Genomic DNA, 23,187 nt, shown 5'->3' on the forward strand with positions numbered 1-23,187 from the left:
AAGATTAATGTATGGCAGCTTACATATTAATACTTCAACTCATCTACTGTAAAATACCATAAAATAACTGCATATTACAAACATCACATAAAAAGTCACATGTAAAAACACCTGAAAAGAGATGTAATAAGAACAATAGAGAATGATACATAATCGTTAATAGGTTCTAGCCAAGTGATCAAACAATGATAAACATGATGTAAACGATATTCAGTGTCAATTTCCAAAGGGGTCAATGTGAATGTTCAACCGATTGTAATCCAATGGTGACTAATGTCAACTATCTGTGGAATCAACGAGATAAACACATGTCATCAGCGGCTGAATTAGTAAGGAAGCGCTGAGGAAATCCTATATGGTAACTACTGTCTGAGCCGATGTCAGACTTCCATCCTCAAATCAGCCAGTTAATATCAGATTCAGGTAGTAATAGTAAAACAGATGAAAAACAGAAACAGATGGTGATATAAGTACTTGCTCTCCTCATCTCCCATTCCAACAATAGGTTATCTACCCAAAACTACCAAATTCCCTGAACAGGCTCTATACAGAGAAACAAATTTTATGTGATTTATTCTTTGCATTCCTACAGGTATACATATATTTCTCTTGTTTCGTTGTGTAATTGACAAGTGCTCACCATTTATGGAGGTCAGGGGCAAGCCAAACTCAAACAATTACCACTAATATTAATATGAAATAACCCAAACGGAGAGTGATAGACCCTATGTAGGATAAACCGGTGAATTTGTTTATAGCAGAGGCAGGATGTGGGTTCAATCTTCAGAGAGCCTCAAATCAGCCTCCCTTGGATTGAAGTGGGTCCAATCGATCTGGGGCTAGTGAAAAATTGAGGGTAGAGTACAGGATAGGGATGGTTTTATGAATACCTACCGTGGATAGCAGACCTTAAGTGGAGAAATCTGAACCAAAGGTGGGGAAGGAGAGAATTAGGAGTTAAGGGTATGTCGCAGTTGGAGATAGCAATAAAAAAGCGGAGATAGGGTCAATTGTGTAAAGGACTTCAAACATCCATTTTAATATAATTGACCTATAGTAGTAACCCCAAACGTCCGCCATATATTATAGTCCTGCAGTGTAGTAACGCCATGCCATGAGATGATATATGACATCCCAGTTAACCGTCGGACAGAAAATTGGCCAAAACTATAAACCGTGTGGAGAAGATGGTCTAGAGAAGCGTCAGATAAGTATAGGGGCACTTTGTCAGCATAAAGGACTCTAGAGTCCCTGATCGTACCCACGGGAAAGCCATTGATGTTTGGATGAGCCTGAATTAAACATGCCAAAGGCTCTATAGCCAAAGCAAACAGCGCAGGGAATTAGGGACACCCCTACCTAGTCCCCTGACCCAGCACAAACAGGGAGGTGGTGTGGTTATTTGCACAAACCGTCACCGTGAGAGCAGAATATGGTAATTTAACCCATTTAATAAACCTGTTCCCCAATCCAAATTGGTGAATGCCTTCCCATAAGTAGTCCCACTCCATCGAGTTGAAGGCCTTGGCAACATCTAGAGACATCACCACGGCCTCTCAGCTTCGTGGGGCAACTGGATGTGAGTGTAGAGATGGTGGAGATTAGATGTAGTAGATTTTCCGGGCATGAAGCCCATCTGATCAGGGTGATCTTGGTAAATAACAGAATGTTCAAATTCGTACATAAAAGAGAGATAGGACGGTAGGACTCTGAATACAGGGGATCTTTGGCAGGCTTGGGTAGAAAAATTATCAGCATCTCCGACATGGCAGCAACCCAGCTCCAAAAGTTGTGTGAAATTATCCAACAATTGTGAACAAAAATCTCTAAATATCCTATACAATTCTATAGCGATGCCATCCACCCTCTGAGCTTTGTTGTTTGGAAAGGAAACTATGGCCTTAGCTATCTCTTCAACAGTAAGGGGCTCATTCAAAAGGGCCACTGAGTCCTGGGAAAGTGTGGGCAATGGCCTGGAAAGATGTCACACTGTTTTCACTGTAAAAACCCTTCCATGTGTAAATCAAATTCGACCCAGCTCCCATGGAATTGAGCTAAAAAGGATTTAATTTCCAAAATCTAAAATCTTTTTCACTAGTCATGTCAATTCACATCAATACCGGGGAGTGATCTGATATTCTTCTGGGAAGGTATTAGACAGAGGTAAAAATGAAGCTAACCTTTAGATGGGCAATATTAAATATAATCGAGACAAGGGGGCAAATTTATCAAACTGCGGGTTTGAAAAAGTTGAGATGTTGCCTATAGCAATCAATCAGATTCTAGTTATCAATTATTTAGTACATTCTATAAAATGACAGCTATAATCTGATTGGTTGCTATAAGCAACATCTCCACTTTTTCAAACCAGTAGCTTGTTAAATTTATCCCAAGGTGTGCAATGTGGTGGAGTGACCATTAAAGTGCTACTTGGGTTGAGCACAAATGTCAGAAGGCCTGGACTGGGCACACAACTCGGATTGAGCATCAATATGAGGCACTTCTGGCCCAACAGAGCCATGAGGCATTTCGGGCTGAACAGCGCTGCCATGCACCTCGGGCTCAACAGCGCAGTGCAGAGAGAAACATGACTCGGCTTGACTCAATACCCCAAAATTTGTATCAGATTTCTCCAAATCCGAATCGCTCATCTCTATTCTAACCTATAAGTGGAGTTGATGCCAGGTTTTTATGGTCTTGGGCCTGCCAGAAAACATGGCTTATATGGTATTCAATGTGGGTTCGGCCTCATAATAATCTGTTCAAGGGGACCAAGTTCCACGGAAACTGGTGTATTATGTTAGGTGGCAGTGATATGCTCCATACGACAAAAGTTAGCCAAATACTGTTAACTTTGGTGGTTAACCAAGGGGGGTTAGCATTTTTCCAGTTGGAAGCGAATTGACATTTGGCTGTGTTCAGGATATGTTTTATCAGTTTTTGGGTATGCTGTGGGTTGTGTAGGATGGGCCTAGGTAAAAGGCAGTAGAGTGGGGATCCCGGCATTTAGACATCTATTATTGACCTTGAGATTTTGAACTTTATCCCAGTAGCATTTTATTTTAGCACAAAACCACAAGATATGCAGCAGAGTTCCTCTGTAGCCACGCGACTTCCAACATAAGTCAGAAGAGTTTGAGAAGATGGAATGGAGATGATTTGGGACCCAATACCACCTGTAGTCAAGTTAAACTTAATTTTCTTCTATCCTCACTGAAACTGAGGCTCTCCCATGCTAAGTCATGTGGATCTTTTTGTTGTTGGTTATGTTTTACTATTAATTTATATAGTGATGAATTTAAGCCCTTAGACAATGGGTTGTAGCGACAGAGTGACTCCAGCAAGGATTAGTTGTCAGCTGGTGTTGATACGCCAAGTAACCCATAGAAGACATTGAAGATATTAATAAAATACATTGTTAGGTAGCATAAATCTAGTATGGAACTGTTTGAATTCAGGAACAAAATGCAGGGATGCAAGATCCAAGGCAAATATTGCATTATGTCTAGCCAAATAGTGGTGTGATTCTGTCCTAGTGTAAACGCTGTATTTTTTCACAAAGGGACCAAGACAGGGTAATGAGGTTGCATCTGATATAAGCAAGTGCTGTGATCCCATTGTGCATGCAGATGGCAGTTGGAGTAAGCTGTACACTGGCTCAGCTCTTTGTCCATGCTCCCACTTTTCCTTATTTTCACAATTATAAAGCTTTGGATATTTCTGAATACTGTTGGCAAACTTCACAGCAAAGCTGAAGATTGACTTCATACTGAAAAACAAGCCTGTTTTAGGATCTACTGAACTACCATCTCTGTTCAGCCGTGGGACCCACAGAGCTCAACTGTCATTGTTGCTTCATCATCTGTTCTGTTGCCCACTGAGCTCAATTGTGATTGCTGTTACCATCTCTATTTGACAGCTGGACCCTCTGCACCCAGCTGTCAGTATCCTGGACTTAGTCGTGTCAGAGCTACAGAAACTGCCTACTCTATTAACCCCTGCCAGGGGGTGGTTAACGTATCCTTCACCTCTTCCATTGCTCTGCACCATTTGGATCAATTGTTCCTTTCCACTCTCTCATTACCTACCCCAGCTAATACACAGTTTTTCACATCTCTCCATCATGCACCTATTTGCAATCTCTCCAATTGAGTATCACCACACTTCTCTTTAAACTCCTCTTCTTTCTCCATCATCCTTTTTCTTCCTCCCCTATTATGATTTCCCCTTCACTAATTCCCTCCTCACTACCCCAGCCCCAGCTGACCGAATACCTTTTTTGTTACTACTTCCCTCCTCACTAGGTTGCACACATGAACTGTTTTGTCTCCTGCACCCACCACAGTCACCAGCCTACATAAACAGAAATAAATCACACACCCACAAATCCTACTCGCATGTCCTCTTCCTTACCCTGCTCCTTCTCATGGCTGCTTGGACATCTGACCTAACCCTGGACCCCGTACAATCCCCACTCTCCACTCATGTTCCTCGCTCCATCCCAATCCTTTCTATCCATCCTGTACATTCAATCCCTCCAACCTTATCCACATATCTCCACTATATTCTCTTCCCTTCTCCTGTGCAATATGGAACGTCAAATCTGTTTGTAACAAATATTAATTTCTAAATCCCTCAACTTCCTTGCCATTACTGGAACTTTGCTCACCTCCTCTGACACTACATTCCCTGCAGCTCTCTCCTATGGGGGATTGTCCCTCTGCCATAACCCCAGACCAAACAAGGTGTTGGAGTAGACATTCTATTTTCTCCAAGTCACACCTTCCAAGTCATACCCTCTGAACCCTCATTCTCTTCCTTTGAAGTCCACACTATCCGTCTATTTTATTCTCTCCACCTTTGTGTTGCTGTAATTTATCGCCACCCAGGTCCAGTTTCCCAATTCCTTGGCAGCTTTACATCCTGGTTCACTTATTTCCTATCCTTTGACCTGCCTTCTCTCATACTAGGCAATTTCAAAATCCTATTGATAACCCATTGTCTTTTATGCCACTAAATTTCTTTCACTTGCTTCCTCCTTTGGTCTCTCCCAATGGACCTCATCTCCCACACACTGTGATGGACGTTCTCTTGACCTTATCTTCTCCCGCTACTGCTCCATCTCCAGTTCCACCAACTTAGCATTCTCACACTCCAACAACAACCTCCTTTCCTTTGGCTTCACCTTACCTCATGCCCTCCCCCCTGCACCCAAATCCACATGTACATCTTAGTACTCTAAACCTAATCCACTTCTCATCTTCACTAAAACAATTATTTTCTCCTATGTCTGCATTGTCCTGCTCTAATAAGGCAGTCTCTTTCTACAAGAAAACACTCACTTCTACCCTAGACAATGCAGTTCCAACTACCACATTAGAGTCTCCAACGATCCAAACCCCAACCATGGCACACAAAACTGACCCACTACCTGCAAAAGGGCTCCAGCACTGCAGAGCGCCACAGGAGGAAATCTCGTTCCTATCCCAATTTCCAACATTATAAATTCATCCTTTCATCTGACAGAGCTGCTCTTTCAATTGCCAAACATTCTTCAAATCTCTGATATTCGCCCAGTCTTCTAACCAATGTTGCCTATGATTTTGCCACCTACTTCAAAGACAAAATTGACACCATTTGACAAGATATTTCCTCATGCCAAATTCCACACATTTTATCCACTCTATCCACCTTCACCTACTCCCCAATCCACCCTTAATTCATTATCTCCAGTGATTGAAAACAAAGTCTCCACACTCATCTTATCAGCTCACCCTACAACCTGTCCCCTCTAACCTATTCCCACCCAATTTCTCTGCTCGCTCTCCTCCATTGCATGCTAACCTCTAACTCACCTCTTCAACCTGTCTCTCTCCACTTGCACATTTCTATCCTCTTTTAAACATGCGCTCATCTCACCAATTCTAAAGAAACCATCTCTCGATCCAGCCTCTCTCTCCAACTACCGCCCTATTTCTCTCCTCCCCTTTGCCTCCAAACTACTTGAGCGATTAGTGTATCAATGCCTGTCTCACATTTTCTCCCTTCACTCCATTCTCAACTCGCAATCAGTCTTCCGTCCCCAACATTCTACTGAAACTGATCGATGATCTACTTACTGCAAAGTCTAAGGGTAATTTCTCCATACTCATCCTCCTGGACCTCTCTGCTGCTTTTGACACTGTTGATCACCCTCTTCTACACACCGTTTACTTCATTGGCCTTTGTGACAGTTCTTTCCTGGTTCACTTCCTTATCTATCGAACCAGTCCTTTAGTCCTTTTCTACCTCTGGCACATTCTTCCCTCCACTTCTGCTGCCTGTTGAGGTTTCAAAAGGCTCTATTCTTGGTCCTTTACTCTTTTCATTGTACACCTCTTCTCTTGGGGCACTAATTTGCTAATTCGGCCTCCAGTACCACCTCTATGCTGATGACACCAAAATCTGTATCTCTTCCCCTGACCTCTCCTCTTCTGTACTATTTTGCGTAACCAACTGTCTTTTAGCTATCTCCACATGGATGTCACAACGCTACCTAAAGCTCAACATTTCAAAAAAATGCCATATTCACCACTACCCCTCAAATCTCCCTCCCTGTCAATAACACCACAATTTCCTCAGTCTCCCAAGCCCGCTGCCTTGGTGTCACACTTAACTCCGCCCTCTGCTTTACTCCTCACTTCCAGATTCTCTCCCAGTCCTGTTGATTCCACCTTAAAAACATTGCCAGGATACGCCCTTTTCTTACTCAACCTGCTACCAAAACTCTTATCCATTCTCTCATCATCTCCCATCTAGACTACTGCAACCTCCTGCTATCCGGCATTCTGACACCCATATATCCACACTTTAATCCATCCTAAATGCTGCTACAGGACTTATCTTCCTCTCTCACCAACCATCTTCTGCTTCACCACTTTGCAGATCCCTACACTGGCTCCCTGTGTTCTCCAGAATCAAATTCAAATTACTCACCCTTACCTACAAAGCCCTCAACAACACCGCCCCTTCATACATCTCAAATCTCATATCAAAATGATCTCCCTCCCGCCCACTTAGATCTACCTCTGACCTGCGCCTTGACTCATCTCTGGTAACCACTTGTCACAATCCAGGGGCTGATAGGACCCTTAGACCTGCCTAGTTTAGCACTACCTCATGGGAGGTGCGGAGTCTAACGACAGGGAAGGTTTTCACCAGTGACCCAAGGGGATATGGGCTTGGCTGTTCCCATTTCGCAGGTCGCAGCCCTCCTAGTTGATATTAAGCACATGAGCTGCGACATGGATAGGATGCATTTGCCATAAGTATAAGAATTTAAGGAGTGTATACATTTTGATACCCGCTATGCACCCAAACCAAGAGAGGATGAGTTTATTTCACTGTGTCATATCATATTTTATAGATTCTATCACTCTGGGGAATTTGGCAGTATATACTTGATTGTATGATTTTGTTAAAACTACTCCCAGACATTTAAGCTTTTGGCTATGCCAGCAAAAGTTATAATTCAATTTCAAAGTATGTGGAGCTTCTGGGGGTACATTTAATTCCAAAATCTCGGACTTGTCTGCATTTATTTTATAATTGGATAAAATACTATAGTCTTGAATTTCTTTGAGTAGGTTGTGAAGTGTAATGTGGGGCTTAGTTATGTTTAGGAGCACATCGTCAGCGTATAAAGCTATCACATGTTCTTGTGAGCCTATAGTTATACTGAATATGTCAGCGTTGTTGCGAATGTGGGAAGCAAATGGTTCCATAATTACAACAAATATTAAGGGGGACACGGACAGCCCTGTTGTGTACCATTTTTAATTTGAGAGGGAGTTGAAGCAAAGCCATTAGCCAGACCGTCCACTGATGGGTTATTGTACAGCGCAGATAACGCTCTTCAAAAAGCTCCCTTGAACCCCATGCTCACTTAAATCTGCCACATAAAGGACCATGCTACTCTATCAAAAACATTTTCTGCATCAAGGGCCACCACCAGAGTCGGGAGGGCTTTACGATTAGCCACATGGATTAGACTGATGATTTTCCTAGTGTTATCTATTAGCGATGAAGTCCATTTGGTCAGAGTGAATTAATGAAGCTATCCCAATCTGTTAGCCAACACCATTGCAGACCAACATTAGGAAATTAAATCGGTCTGTAGCTTCCTGCATAAGTGGGATCCATGCCTGGTTTGGGTATAACTACAATCCCAGATCCAGTGGTGGCCCCGTCAAATCTTTCACCATCCAATATTGAATTGAACAGACAGACAAGACTGGGGACAAAGGATCTTGCAAATCTCATAGTAAAGGGCGTCAAATCCATCCAGACCCAGAGGTGCCTGGTGCTTAAAATATTCAATTGCATCAGTAATCTCCTCTGACTTTATCTCTTTGTTGAGAAGGGTGGTCTGCTCTCTCGTTATTTGGGAGGATGACATGTTTGAAGGAAGTTGTTCATGTTATGCTTGAGCAGTTTTGCATCTGACACTTTAGGTTGGAAGTTGTATAGGGATGCATAATAATCTCTAAAACGCTGAGCAAAAACTGAAGGCCATTACTCTCTTCTAATTCTCCTGGATCTCTCTGCTGTATTCGACACTGGTAACCACTCTCTCCTCATACAAATGCTACAATCCCTAGGTCCTATCCTATCCTGGTTCTCATCCTATCTATCTAATCGCTCTTTCAGTGTTAATTTCTCTGGATCCACCTCTGCTCCACTTCCTTTATCAGTTGGAGTACCACAAGGCTCAGTCCTAGGTCCTCTGCTATTCTCTATTTACACCACTTCTCTTGGAAAGCTAATAAGCTCCTTTGGATTTCAGTATCATCTCTATGCGGATGATACACAAATTTATCTATCCTCTCCTGATCTTTTACCATCTGTGTTGTCTCACGTTACTGACTGTCTTTCTGCCATTTCATCTTGGATGTCTTCTCGCCAACTCAAACTCAATCTTTCAAAAACTGAATAATATTCCCACCCAAAAACAGAAGCTTCTTGCCTGACATTTCTTTTTCTGTTGATAACATGACCATAAATCCCACCCCGCAAGCTTGCTGCCTAGGTGTAATCCTTTTCTCACAACTATCATTTATTTCCCACATCGACACTATATCTAAATCATGTTACATACATCTAAAGAACATTTTCACTATACCCACATATCTCACACATGACACTGCAAAAATCTTAATTCATGCACTTATCATCTCCCACATGGACTGGTCTTCCCAAAATCAGACTTGAACCCCTACAATCTATTTTGCACGTAGCGGCAAGATTGATTTTCCTTGCAAACCGTTCTTCCTCTGCTGAGCCACTCTGTCAGTCTCTACATTGGTTGCCTGTATTTCAACAAATCCAATATAAAATTCTTCTACTAACATACAAGGTTGTCATCAAAATTGCACCGACATACATCTTCTCACTTGTCTCAAAATATCTCCCGACTCGACACCTCTGTTCTGCACAAGATTTGCGTCTCTCTTCCACTCTCATCACGTCCTCCCATTCCCGGTTCCAGGACTTTTTTCAGACTGCACCCACTTTGTGGAATTCCCTCCCTCGCACAGTAAGACTTTCCTCTAGTCTTCAAACCTTCAAGCGTTCTCTGAAAACCCACCTCTTCAGACAAGCTTATAATATTCCTCAACCAGCATCTTAATCTCCATTACCCTATTACCACCCTCTACACAGCTAACACAAGACAACAACCCTCTGACCAACATTGCTCTGTGACTGATCACACGGCCCACTGAATAGTTTTTACCTTTGCATTCTAGCTGGCCCAATGTGCAATTTGATGTAGCACTTGCCCCTGTGTTTCAAACTCCCATTGTCCCATAGATTTTAAGCTTGTGAGCAGGGCCCTCTTACCTCTCTGTCTGTATGTATTACCCAGTATTGTCTTATAGATGTTTGTTCCCAATTGTAAAGCGCTACGGAATATGCTTGCGCTATATAAATAAATGTTGATGATGATGTTCTTTGAATCGTACATTATATTATCACTTTCAGATTTGAGAGCGATTATTCTATTACATGTGCGGCAAACTTTTATGGAAGGAGGGTGTCTGCCTTTTTCATAATTTTTTTTTGGACCCATAACAGAGATGTAGCTGCTTTTTTAGAGCGCAATGGGCCCTTAAGAGATAGGATTTAAAAAAAAAAAAAAGATAGGATTTCAATGTAGTTTTTGGGGGATGCCTCTGGTGCTGAGCAGTAAGGTTTAAAATCTGATTCTCTACTGTGCTGTCTTTCAGTCTGTTTCTGGGCAAGAGCTAGGTTAATAAAGACTCAATGTAAGGTAGCTGTATGTGCTTCCCATCAAATAGCTTGTCTGATCTCCAGGGAAGTATTGTTTGTTTTGTAATCTTCAATTGCCTGGGCAATTTCCGTGATGTGCTTTTGCTTGAGCAAAAGTGTCTCACTGAGACGTCATCAAGAGCAATCACAGGAGGTGTGGGGGAAGTTCAATTCCAACTCCAGTGCCGAATGATCAGGCCAGGACACATGGCAGATCTAGATAACTCTGAGTTTCTGCATGGTCAATAAGAACGTAGTCAAAGCGTGAATAGAGATCATGTGGGGCTGAATAATGTGTTTAGGGTTTGGCTGTTGGATAAGCCACTCGCCCAGCATCATGTAGTTTATGCAGCTTTATTTGTGTTAGTAGTCTACGGGTACATATGTTTAGTGGTTGAGTGGTCCAGGTCTGGGTCTAAGTGTTAAAGTCACCTGCAATTATTGTCATACCTCTCGGGCTGATCCATTTGTCAGACGCAATCAGCGTAGAAGGTACCCTGCTGCACATTGGGGGTATATACCAAGGTACATCAGGTTCAATGAGCCCAATAGGATAATAAATCTCTATTTAAGGAAACTATGATGAATTAATATAGCAGCACCTCGCTGTCAAATAGTAGACATGAGGGTATTGTTTGTTATCTAGTGTGGAATGAGGAGCTTTAAAATAAGTTTTTTGTAGCATAATTATTATAAGGATCTTGGCGCTTAACATATTGAATTGAAATTGTGTGTTTAGTGGGGGAACTGAGGCCGTTCATATTAAGAGAGATTATGTTTAATATCATGGAAGGTTAAAGACCTGTGGTAGCAGACAATAGACGTTTAACACTGTGACTTTCAAGGTAAAGGGGAAAAGAAGGGAGAGTGAGAGGCGGGAGTATGTCAGATGGGAAATTGCAGAGGGGGGAACATTGGTGGATCTTTTCCCGATGGTGGTGTTAGGTCTCATATAGAAAGAGATGGTGCAAGTAATGCGGTGCAAGGTCTTGATAAAGTTGTATGTGTGATCCAGCATACGGGATAGCATGGACATACCTGGCGGTTTAATTCTTAGCGGAACCTAATGATTATATCTTGCATGGTCCGAGTGAAGGTTTGGTCTAAGTATTCTGTGTGCTCGGTCTAGATGGAGCATATCTTTAGTTAAATCTAGTACCATTTGGAGAAAGAGCCCTTCTAGGTATTTGGGGAAGGCATTATTTGTATATTTTTAATGCATATGTTATTTAGTCTATTGCGATTTTTGAGATATTCCAGGATATTAAAGGATTCATATTCGGATCACAGATCTGTCAGTTCCTTGTCATCTGCGTGTTGGTGATGTTTTTTTTTTAGTTTTTGTTCCACCACGTCTGTACGTAAGTCTAGTTCTGTGAGTTCAGACCTGAATTTATTTATTACTGCTCTCATCTCCAACTCTATAGTCTTCGTAACAATGGTCATGATATCCTTAGCAGTTAGGAACGGTTCTGTTGTGGAGAGATCAGACCCACTTGCTTTCTCTAGAGCTTTAATGATATTACGTTTAGGTATAGTACCCAATTATCTGTGTTTGTGTGACATGGTGAAACTCTTATAAAAACACAGTCACTAAGAGACAAGTCTTGGTGATGGTTTGTACAAGTTTGGCTTATATAAACGAGGATTCCCCTTTTAAAATTAAATTGTTGGTGGTAGCATATCAAGCAGAATGTATTCTCTTCTTTCACCCCTGGCTATTACATTGAAGGAGTCATCTGGTTACAGTATACCACAATTGTATAAGATTAGGTGTAGATAAATGAGTAGCTGCAAATGCATGCAGAGATATAGTTGTTGAATTTGCGATATGCCACTAGAGGGCAGCAGTGTCTTAGAGATAGAAAACTGAATGCACCATACAATGGGATGGATTTTGTGCTGTGCTCCTATTCAATTAGCAAGTGTCAAAAAAGGCTGGTAACATAGATGCACAGCGATGTACAGTGTTTGTGTGAGTGGTAGACAAACAGATATATGCACTCCAGTGAACAACTTGTCTGATGGAATAGTACCTTAATTACAGATGGGAAACAGACAGGAGGTATGTTGAATGCAGACTGTGGGGACCAAGAATAGAAGGTTGGTTTAGCACTGAGGTATGTGGCAGCAGGATTCGACCCTTATGCATGGGGTCTGTTTGATTGGACAGCCAGGATTGGTGTAAGGCCACTCAGTGGAGCCTACATATGCCAGGCGGAAACCAAAGATGGCAGAGAAGAGGCCATACAGTGTTGTGGTGGCTCAAAGGCTCACACGCGACCCTTCTTCTCTCAGTGAATGGGGAGCAAGGTACAAGTATGTCATGTACTCAGTGTAGTGATGCTGTTGCCGGGAGTGTTAGTTAGTGATCACAGGGAGACACTTGCTGCATGTCTAGTCGGCAGGAGAACAGGCCGCACTCTATTAATGCAGGCCAGCAGTCCAAAGCGGGTCCAATGCCGGTAAAAATCAAGCTCTGTGGACAGTGGCAGGTGGGGAGTTTGACTGGGGCAGTACACCTGTCAAACCGTACCGCAGGTGTCCTAAGGCGAACTCAGGGAGGACAGAAACCTCCTGGGGAGCAGAAGGGTAAAAGCTTGGCTCGAAGCTTCGCCCTTCTGCTCCACGGGAGGTTTCTGTCCTCCCTGAGCTCGCCTTAGGACACCTTGCTGGATTTTGTGCAGCAAAAGAGGCAGAATTTTCCAATGAGGGAAAATATATAGGGAATCCAAAGAACCTACTCTACAGATCTCACTGGCTGCTGAAAAATGGCCTGACAACTTTAACCCTTAAGTGTAAGGGATTTATACAAATACACAAACATTGCAATTAAGTGCGTTCGGCTTTAGGGGCCTCTCTTGTCATTAGTCTAACTTGCAATGAACAGATGCAAAATAATATTTGATTGGTTGTATACACACAGAGCCATGTGTATATAGCAACCAACTGAAACCCAATAAGCCTAAAATATTCATGTCCCTTTGTCCCCATCAGCTTTGCTCCAAGGGCAGATGCCCGTCTCATACAGCCCTAGTTACGGCTGTGTATACATATTTGGGCTATCCACATGCTTTTTTTAAAAAAAAAGTTTTATTTTGCAAGGTCAGTACAACAATAAGAGACGAATGACAAAAAGAATACAGTTGAAAGAAATAGACAAAAAGTAATCAAATCAATGCTCAGCAAAGATACAGCGAAACACTTAGTCAAACAAACCTTTAAATGTAGTAGTAGCGAATGGCCCCAAGTTTTTATATCCACATGCTTTTAAATCTGTTAATGAAGCTGGCTATACACTGCAGAAAATTTCTCCTGATGCGATATGTTAAACGATTTTCCCAATGACTGAAAGTCCCAATCAGCATGTCAATTTCTTGCATACACACTTACATGATTTACCTTCAGACCTGTGCTCTTCATAACTAGAGATGTTCACTGATCCACGTGTTTTGGTTTTGGTTTTGGATCTGGATTAACGTCGTGTTTTGGTTTTGGTTTTGTCAAAACCGGCCTCGCGTAGTTTGATTTTGGTTTTTGGTTTTGGATCCCGATTTTTTCTAAAATCCCTTTTTTTTTTTGCAAAAATCACATAATTTAGCTCTTTCTTTTAGCCCTACATTATTATTAATCTCAATAACATTAATTTCCAATCAATTTTTTTCAAGTGACAAGAACACTGCTACCCCTCCTGTTTCTGTGTGAGCAATGGCACTGAGCAATGTCACTGGAGACTGGAGAGTGACAAGAACACTGCTACCCCTATTTCTGTGTGAGCAATGGTGCTGGATCTCTTGGGGAGGGATGTACTTATGGAATCCAAAACCCACGAGATCCGACAATGCAACAAATTACGTTTTGCCTTCAGATCCGAGGACGCGCGAAAGTAACGAGCCGGCTCGCGGGCCTACCCGGATCCCCTAAGTTCATAACCATCGGCTGAAAAGATCGTGACTCTATAAACTCTATAGAGATATGCCTACACACCCGGTGGTGAGTGTATACACAATTTGTCCGACATCGCTCCATTGATCATAGTGATTTTTAGTCAGTTTATAAATTAAAAGCTAACAATATGATGTGCCTTGGTATGATAAAACAGGATCGTGGGAGCGTACACACTAATGCAATATCGGCCGTAACAGTCGTATATCACATAAATGGCACAATAAGTCAGCTGAACTCCTTACGCAGTAAAATCAAATGATTCAACATTAAGGTGCAATTTGCTTCATGTAATGTTCCAACTGCAGACATATATTTTGGTGAACCTTTTATAGGATCTTTCAATTCCATGACCTTTCATTGACTTTTTACACACTTCCAAAACAAATCCCCTTGTCTCTTAATAGCCAAAGTAGTCTCATAATTAGTAGCTTAGAAGTGGAATCTTTTTATCCACTGTTATTCTTACAGCTTCCCCCCTGCACTGTCATTATTCACCTAACTGCTCTAAGCCCTGCTCTTTATTCTACTTGTATGTTATGAACTCTGATAAAATGCCCCTAGTGCCAATTTCAAGCACATTCACTTATGAAAGTGCAATTTAGTAAAGAGTGCAAAGTGCTTATTACAAGAGCTCTTCGTATTTATCGTAATTACTGATCTTATATTAGATCCAGGTTTCATAACCTTTTAGTTCCATGTATATTACCAAATGTTTACTACTCCCTAATGTGCGGCAATTTATTCTGAGTGCCTCTTTGTGTTTACAAATCTTTGTTAAGAAGCCTTGTGTGCCTTTAAATATTTAAAAATACCCCATGTATCATTTTTATGCATTACTAATAAATGTAAATAGTTTGACTTTATTTTTATGCTTTTTTATTTAAAATTTGTAAGGCTCGTATTTCAATGACATTCATTTGTATCTTAAATTAAAAAAAATCGTGGGGTCTATTTATCATCCACCAGATTTCAGCTTTAAGTATCGTTATCACTTATCGCAGGAATAATGGAATAGAGAGAAAATGCCCTTTGGAATTGGCGCTAGAGAATGACCTCAGCTGGTGTGGGAAAGAGGGTTGCGATCCTTCACACCAATAAATAGATCTAAAAAGAAAGAAAATCCCAACGCTATAGACCAAAATCAAATTAATTAATATAATTTGCCAGGACATCTAATTGCTATTATCAAGTCAGTATATACTGAATATATTAACCACAATGTACAACTATTATTATGAAACTTCAGATCTTCGATATTGAATGAAAATGAGTCCACCACTATCTGTTAGAAGAGCACACTATCAGATTTTTATTGTAATGTACAAATGTCATTCACAAAATACTGTATTGCTATTCTCAAATTGGTAACACTTAAACCATTGTCAGGGAACAACTTCTACAAAGCATGTATATGAAATTCAAGACTGTGTACTGTGCTTTCAACTTTGTTCCAAACGTCTCGGGTGCACCCAGAGATCTCAAAAATCATATAGGCTGTAATGACAGTGGATCATGTTAGAGACTCCCAATATTCTCCAAATGAGATGCTGGTTTAGTAGTCCCGTTGCGTTTTCCATCTGAGTCAACGTCTGAACTCCACAGTAAAACATAATATGTAACTATGGTATTTATATGTAATATGGAAAGGATAAGTGGGTATTACATTTTATGTGGAAACCTTCCTACCATCAGCAACATCTACTGGATGGAACACACAGGTACCTGTGTGTATAATGGGAATGTAAATTAATGGAATGTTATAGTTTTACAACGAAGGCAGTAGGAGAAGTGACAGTATGGCATATCACTGAATACACCCCCACTTCCACCACTGTATATACTGTATATATAATGTAAGTGACTGGAATGTGATAGTGTTACAATGAAGGCAGTAGGAGAAGTGACGGTATGACATACCACCGTATACACCCCACTTCCACCACTGTATATACTGTATATATAATGTAAGTGACTGGAATGTGATAGTGTTACAATGAAGGCAGTAGGAGAAGTGACGGTATGACATACCACTGTATACACCCCACTTCTACCACTGTATATACTGTATATATAATGTAAGTGACTGGAATGTGATAGTGTTACAATGAAGGCAGTAGGAGAAGTGACGGTATGACATACCACCGTATACACCCCACTTCCACCACTGTATATACTGTATATATAATGTAAGTGACTGGAATGTGATAGTGTTACAATGAAGGCAGTAGGAGAAGTGACGGTATGACATACCACTGTATACACCCCACTTCTACCACTGTATATATAATGTAAGTAACTGGAATGTGATAGTGTTACAATGAAGGTAGTAGAAGTAGTGGTATGACATACCACCGTATACACCCCACTTCCACCACTGTATATACTGTATATATAATGTAAGTGACTGGAATGTGATAGTGTTACAATGAAGGCAGTAGGAGAAGTGACAGTATGACATACCACTGTATACACCCCACTTCCACCACTGTATATACTGTATATATAATGTAAGTGACTGGAATGTGATAGTGTTACAATGAAGGCAATAGGAGAAGTGACAGTATGACATACCACCGTATACAACCCCACTTCTACCACTGTATATACTGTATATATAATGTAAGTGATGGAATGTGATAGTGTTACAATGAAGGCAGTAGGAGAAGTGACAGTATGACATACCACCGTATACACCCCCACTTCCACCACTGTATATACTGTATATATAATGTAAGTGACTGGAATGTGATAGTGTTACAATGAAGGCAATAGGAGAAATGGCGGTATGACATACCACTGTATACACCCCACTTCTACCACTGTATATACTGTATATATAATGTAAGTGACTGGAATGTGATAGTGTTACAATGAAGGCAGTAGGAGAAGTGACAGTATGACATACCACTGTATACATCCCACTTCCACCACTGTATATACTGTATATATAATGTAAGTGACTGGAATGTGATAGTGTTACAATGAAGGCAATAGGAGAAGTGACAGTATGACATACCACCGTATACACCTCACTTCTACCACTGTATATACTGTATATATAATGTAAGTGACTGGAATGTGATAGTGTTACAATGAAGGCAGTAGGAGAAGTGACGGTACGACATACCACCGTATACACCCCCACTTCTACCACTGTATATACTGTATATATAATGTAAGTGACAGGAATGTGATAGTGTTACAATGAAGGCAGTAGGAGAAGTGACAGTATGGCATATCACTGTATACACCCCACTTCCACCACTGATAATGCTGCATACTACCATTGTTTCATCCTTTTTCTAGTAGGAGGCTTTGACACATATATTCTTAGATTCTTGTTTATAATCTATGTGAGTGTGCTGTATGTTATATCATTAAAAATGACAAATTTTTCAGCAATATCACACTAGATTTGCTATTGTTTTCAATTTTATATATAGGCATTATATGAGAAAATTTGATAAAGAAAGGGAAGATATATTTTGGAGAACTTAAGGCTCATTCAAATGAACACTTCTAGTAATGTTGGATATTCATCACACAAGATTTGGTTTTGATCATTTGTTCTTATATTTATTTGCTTATTTCTGTTGATTATTTTGTCTTATCACTGGTTTTGATTTAAGCACTATACTAAAATCTGTTAAGGCATTTATTTACATTACAGTGTTACACTACGTTTTACAAAATTTTCATCCGCATGATTATTCTTATGTTTGGTAAGAAGAAGGGACAAAAAAGAAAGAAAAAAGAAAGAAAACAATGAAGGGGACGAGACTCAGCAGCCTATTAGGAACATTTGAAAGGAAAATAAATGCAAGTACCCAATTATTCAGAACAAGATAGCTCACTATGAGACTTGTCCAGGGGGGCAGTTGTCTGCCTGCCCCCCAGCCCAGCTTGCCCCTGTGTGCTGCCAGCTTCCATATATACCTATAGATCTAGCTACGGCCTTAGCCGTATAGCAGCCAGTATTTCCCATAGAGCACTATGTGCTCACCAGTACTAAGTTGCCCGCAGTGCAGTAGTATAGGAGTATATAACGCAGATGCAGACAAAGGAAATTGGAGACTAAGGGCTAGATTTACTAAGCTGCGGGTTTGAAAAAGTGGGGATGTTGCCTAAAGCAACCAATCAGATTCTAGCTATCAATTTGTAGAAGGTACTAAATAAATGAAAGCTAGAATCTGATTGGTTGCTATAGCCAACATCCCCACTTTTTCAAACCCGCAGCTTAGTAAATCTAGCCCTAAAACCCTAAGCAGCAGTACAGGTAACTGACAAGATATACCAGGAATGAGGCAGATAACATAAACAGGCCAGAGTAATCAAATACAAACCAAAATCGAGGCAGGTGGCTGACAAGGGCGAATGGTAACAAGCAGAGGTCAGTGCAGTGCAGCAGAGCGGTAACAAGCAGAGGTCAGTACAGTGCAGCAGAGTGGTAACAAGCAGAGGTCAGTACAGTGCAGCAGAGTGGTAACAAGCAGAGGTCAGTACAGTGCAGCACAGTGGTAACAAGCAGAGGTCAGTAGGGCTGCAGAGTGGTAACAAGCAGAGGTCAGTGCAGTGCTGCAGAGTGGTAACAAGCAGAGGTCAGTACAATGCAGCAGAGCGGTAACAAGCAGAGGTCAGTACAGTGCAGCAGAACAATAACAAGCAGAGGTCAGTACAGTGCAGCAGAGTGGTAACAAGCAGAGGTCAGTACAGTGCAGCAGAGCGGTAACAAGCAGAGGTCAGTGCAGTGCTGCAGAGTGGTAACAAGCAGAGGTCAGTACAGTGCAGCAGAACAATAACAAGCAGAGGTCAGTACAGTGCAGCAGAGCGGTAACAAGCAGAGGTCAGTACAGTACAGCAGAACAATAACAAGCAGAGGTCAGTACAGTGCAGCAGAGCGGTAACAAGCAGAGGTCAGTACAGTGCAGCAGAGCGGTAACAAGCAGAGGTCAGTGCAGTGCAGCAGAGCGGTAACAAGCAGAGGTCAGTACAGTGCAGCAGAACAGTAACAAGCAGAGGTCAGTACAGTGCAGCAGAGTGGTAACAAGCAGAGGTCAGTACAGTGCAGCAGAGTGGTAACAAGCAGAGGTCAGTACAGTGCAGCAGAGGGACACTAAGCAGAGGTCAGTACAGTGCAACAGAACAGTAACAAGCAGAGATCAGTACAGTGCAGCAGAACAGCAACAAGCAGAGGTCACTACAGTGCAGCAGAGGTCAGTACAGTGCAGTAGAGTGGTAACAAGCAGAGGTCAGTACAGTGCAGTAGAGCGGTAACAAGCAGAGGTCAGTACAGTGCAGCAGAACAATAACAAGCAGAGGTCAGTACAGTGCAGCAGAGCGGTAACAAGCAGAGGTCAGTACAGTGCAGCAGAGCGGTAACAAGCAGAGGTCAGTACAGTGCAGCAGAGCTGTAACAAGCAGAGATCAGTACAGTGCAGCAGAGTGGTAAGTACAGAGGTCAGTACAGTGCAGCAGGGCGGTAACAAGCAGAGGTCAGTACAGTGCAGCAGAGTAATAACAAGCAGAGGTCAGTACAGTGCAGCACGGTGATAACAAGCAGAGGTCAGAATGGGCAGCAAAATGGTCAAGAAATGATCCAGGTCAAACATGAGCAAAGTTAAGATAATACAGAGCACAAACACCAAGGCAAGCTAACGCCATTACAGGCAATGAGTGAATGGCACTGACAGCTTGTCGAAGCTCCCATTGACTAATTCCAATATTGGATCAGTTCAGCCCGTGCTGATAAGTAATGTCTAGCACATGAGTCAGAGAATGACAACCAATATGCACTGTTTAAACAGACTGAGAAGCAATGAAACATCTGATCCTGCCATTGTTTAGGGCAGTTTCATCAAATGTGCGGGAAAGTATCAAGGTAGACAAAGCCTAGATGGGACATACCTCACAGTAATTTGTAGGCATTCTGTTTGATAGAGACATTGATGGAGACTTGAGCAGCACCTTCATGAATGTCAGCCCACTCCTACAGGTCAAAGGAATCAGCAAAATCAGTTTTCTATTTTGTTTGGTATGGATCCTTCTCACCATTTGAGTTGGAGAGAAGAGCGTTATAAACAAGTGAGATGAGACTTAGAGAGGTGACCAGAAAGACAGATGCTCTCTATCGGAGAGGCTGGTCTGCTTAAGGGGCAGATCTTAACAGGGTGGTAGAAATACCTAGGCTGCAGATACTGGTGAAGCTGGCATTTTGAGAAGCCAGGTAAATACCCTAAATCTGAGAATTGAGGGAAGAGCCCTGTCTTGGAAATGGTTTAAAAGGATTTAAAAGCAGAGTACCTGCTCTGAACCATAAGAAGGACATGTCTAGTGAGAGGCCTGCGGGGAAAGCTGGGTAACCCCAAAGGGGAACAATTGAGTAAGTGTTACAATTAGTCCAGATGGCCAGAGGGAGGCGAGGTACAGGATGGACTCTAACAGGAATGGGTCTCTGAGACGGAAGGAGCCAGAGTAGTGAACATATTGGAAAGCCACCTGCCACAACTGTCTGTCTACTCAAGCTCTGATACCTAGTGGGGAATGCCACTGTATGCATTGTGCCAATCGCACTGCAAAATAGTATTTTCAAAACCTGGAATACCCAGGCCACTTGCTGCAGTGAACCTTCTGAGAATGCGGGTCTGTATCAGATGTTTCTTAACGAACCAATTAAATTACATCATTAGCTTTTATAGAGAGGAGAGAAAGAATGGAGAGCTCTATTGGGTAATATATGGAAAAGGTATAATAGTCTTGGAAGAAGGTTTATCTTTACAAAAGTAATAAGCTTGATCCAGGAAATAATGAGGTCATTCCATGAGTCAAGGTAATTTTTTATGCGATTGAGGAGTGGGGTACAGTTGGTTTGGAAGAGATTTTCGACTTTTTTTGGTGAGCATACCCCAAGATACTTAATTTGGTTGGCATGGCGACTGAAGGGGAAATTAATCTTAAGTATTTGATTTTAAGGGGGATAAAAAAGGCTTGTATTTTCATTTTGGTCGTGTTTATTTTCAAATTAGATAGGACTGAGGAGTCAATGGAGGCTTTACAATAAGTAATAGGATATTGTGCAAAAAGAGCAACCTTGTGGTTACCAGATACCATCTTTATGCCAGTAATATCTGGGTATTTAGGTGGCAAGGGGCTCAATAGCCAGGGCGAAAATAAGAGGGGATAAAGGGCACCCTTGACTGTTTCCATGAATCACTGGAAAAGAAGGTGATGAGCACCCATTCACCAAGAGGTTCAGGGATTATGGTACAGAACCGATACTCCCGTGAGGAACTTGCCTTGATTGCATGGGAGGAGAGAGCTCTCATCATGAAAAGCCACCCAACCCGGTCAAAGACCTTTTCAGCATCAAGGGAGATTAACAGTTATAGCAGCCTGCACTGGTTTACATGATGTATCAAGTCGATTATTCGTCTTGTGTTGTCCGCAGCCTGTCCGCCAGAGACAAACCCCCCATGTCTGGATGAATAAAGGATGGTAGAAACCAGTTGATCCTGTTAGCTAGGACTTTAGCAAAAATCTTAAGGTCCATATTTAACAATGAGAAAAGGCCATAGCTACCAAAAAAGGAGGGACCTTTCCCCTCTTTGGGGACAACTGAAATGTTGGCCCTAGCTGTGAAAAGATTTAAGGTCCCACCATCCAAAAGCTACTTTCATGGAGTATATAAGGTGTCTACCGTCTCCTCTGAAAGCTCAAAACTGAGGAGAGTCGCAGCTTCCAGGGAAAGTTTTGGTAGATCACACAAGTACAAGTAGTCATCACTAGATTTGTCTCGGTCTGGGGGAGAGGGATGGGCTCTCGGGTTATATAGGATTTAAATTACTTCATAATTAAGTCCAGGTGATAAAGAACTTGACCAGGTGGGCTTTTAATTTAGGAAATGGTATTTCGGGATTGCCTTTGTCTACGCCTCCTGAAATTAAGGGAATCTGTTTTATCACTCTTCTCGTAAAAGCGTTGCTGAATCTGAAAAGACTTGGCAGCCTTTTTGCCCAGGCTCATGCTAAGATGACCTCACACAGATGAGAGCTCTTTAAGGTGGTCAGAGCTAAGGAACCCCTGATATTGACATAGTCAAACCGAGGGGGGTTTACTAGTGCCTGGACCCCCCCCCCCCTGTCCTCCTTCTCAGCCTGGGGTACTGTATGCTTGAGGTGGCTGGACCCTGCTCCGGGATCAGCCACTTTGCAGCTTGTGTGCAGATTGTTTCTGTCTGCCCTGTTCACATCCATCTCTCCCCAACAAGTATTGAAAGCAGCAAGAACAGGTAGGCGAAAGCAGGACAGTCTGTCAACTGTTCTGACACACTCAGTCAGGACTTTGTCCTGATTGTAGGGGCAGTTGGGTTGTATATCCCGCTTCAAACAGCTCTGCTTGAAAAGGGAGAGCTGTGTGCCCCTCACAGTAGTGCACACAGCATTGCTCGTGTATATGATGGGGATAGGAATAATTGGAGAGCAGCCAAGCGCTGTATAAAATTATAGCCACGCTCACTGGCGGTGTGGCATGGAAACCCCTCTCTACAAGTCCTGCGTTTGCCCCTGGTTGACTAAGGAAGGAGACAATTTGTTATTCAAATCTAATAAGCTCTTTTTTTCTCCTTGTTTCTGGCATCAGTGTTCTAAAATCTTTTTACATTTTGACCACAACCACAACTTATTTCACATGTATTAATTCCTGCTACCATAACAATAGCTGGTATTAGTAAAATCACAATGCATGTGGAATGCTAAGGAAACTTGTTTAGAAATAACTGTGTTCATGTGTTTTACCCATTTTCCCAGAGCATATGAACCCTAGATTTCTACTCTTTCCATAAACAATTTAAGTGTATCATACAGGGTCGTACTGGGATTAAAAATCAGCCCTAGCATTTGAAGCATACAGGCCCACCTCTGTTGATGAGCAGGAAAA

General features: G+C 41.9%; 1 long non-coding RNA gene across 1 annotated transcript; it reads left to right on the plus strand.

Moving 5' to 3' along the window:
• Positions 1-12,975: 12,975 nt before the first annotated feature.
• On the plus strand, positions 12,976-17,767 carry LOC142104364 (uncharacterized). The gene is made up of 3 exons (XR_012679562.1): positions 12,976-13,106; positions 14,177-14,301; positions 17,700-17,767. It is a non-coding gene; the product is annotated as an uncharacterized LOC142104364 (long non-coding RNA).
• The last annotated feature ends 5,420 nt before the right edge of the window (positions 17,768-23,187 follow it).

The sequence above is a fragment of the Mixophyes fleayi genome, chromosome 1, assembly GCF_038048845.1.
Source record: "Mixophyes fleayi isolate aMixFle1 chromosome 1, aMixFle1.hap1, whole genome shotgun sequence".
NCBI classification, from domain to species: Eukaryota; Metazoa; Chordata; class Amphibia; order Anura; family Limnodynastidae; genus Mixophyes; species Mixophyes fleayi.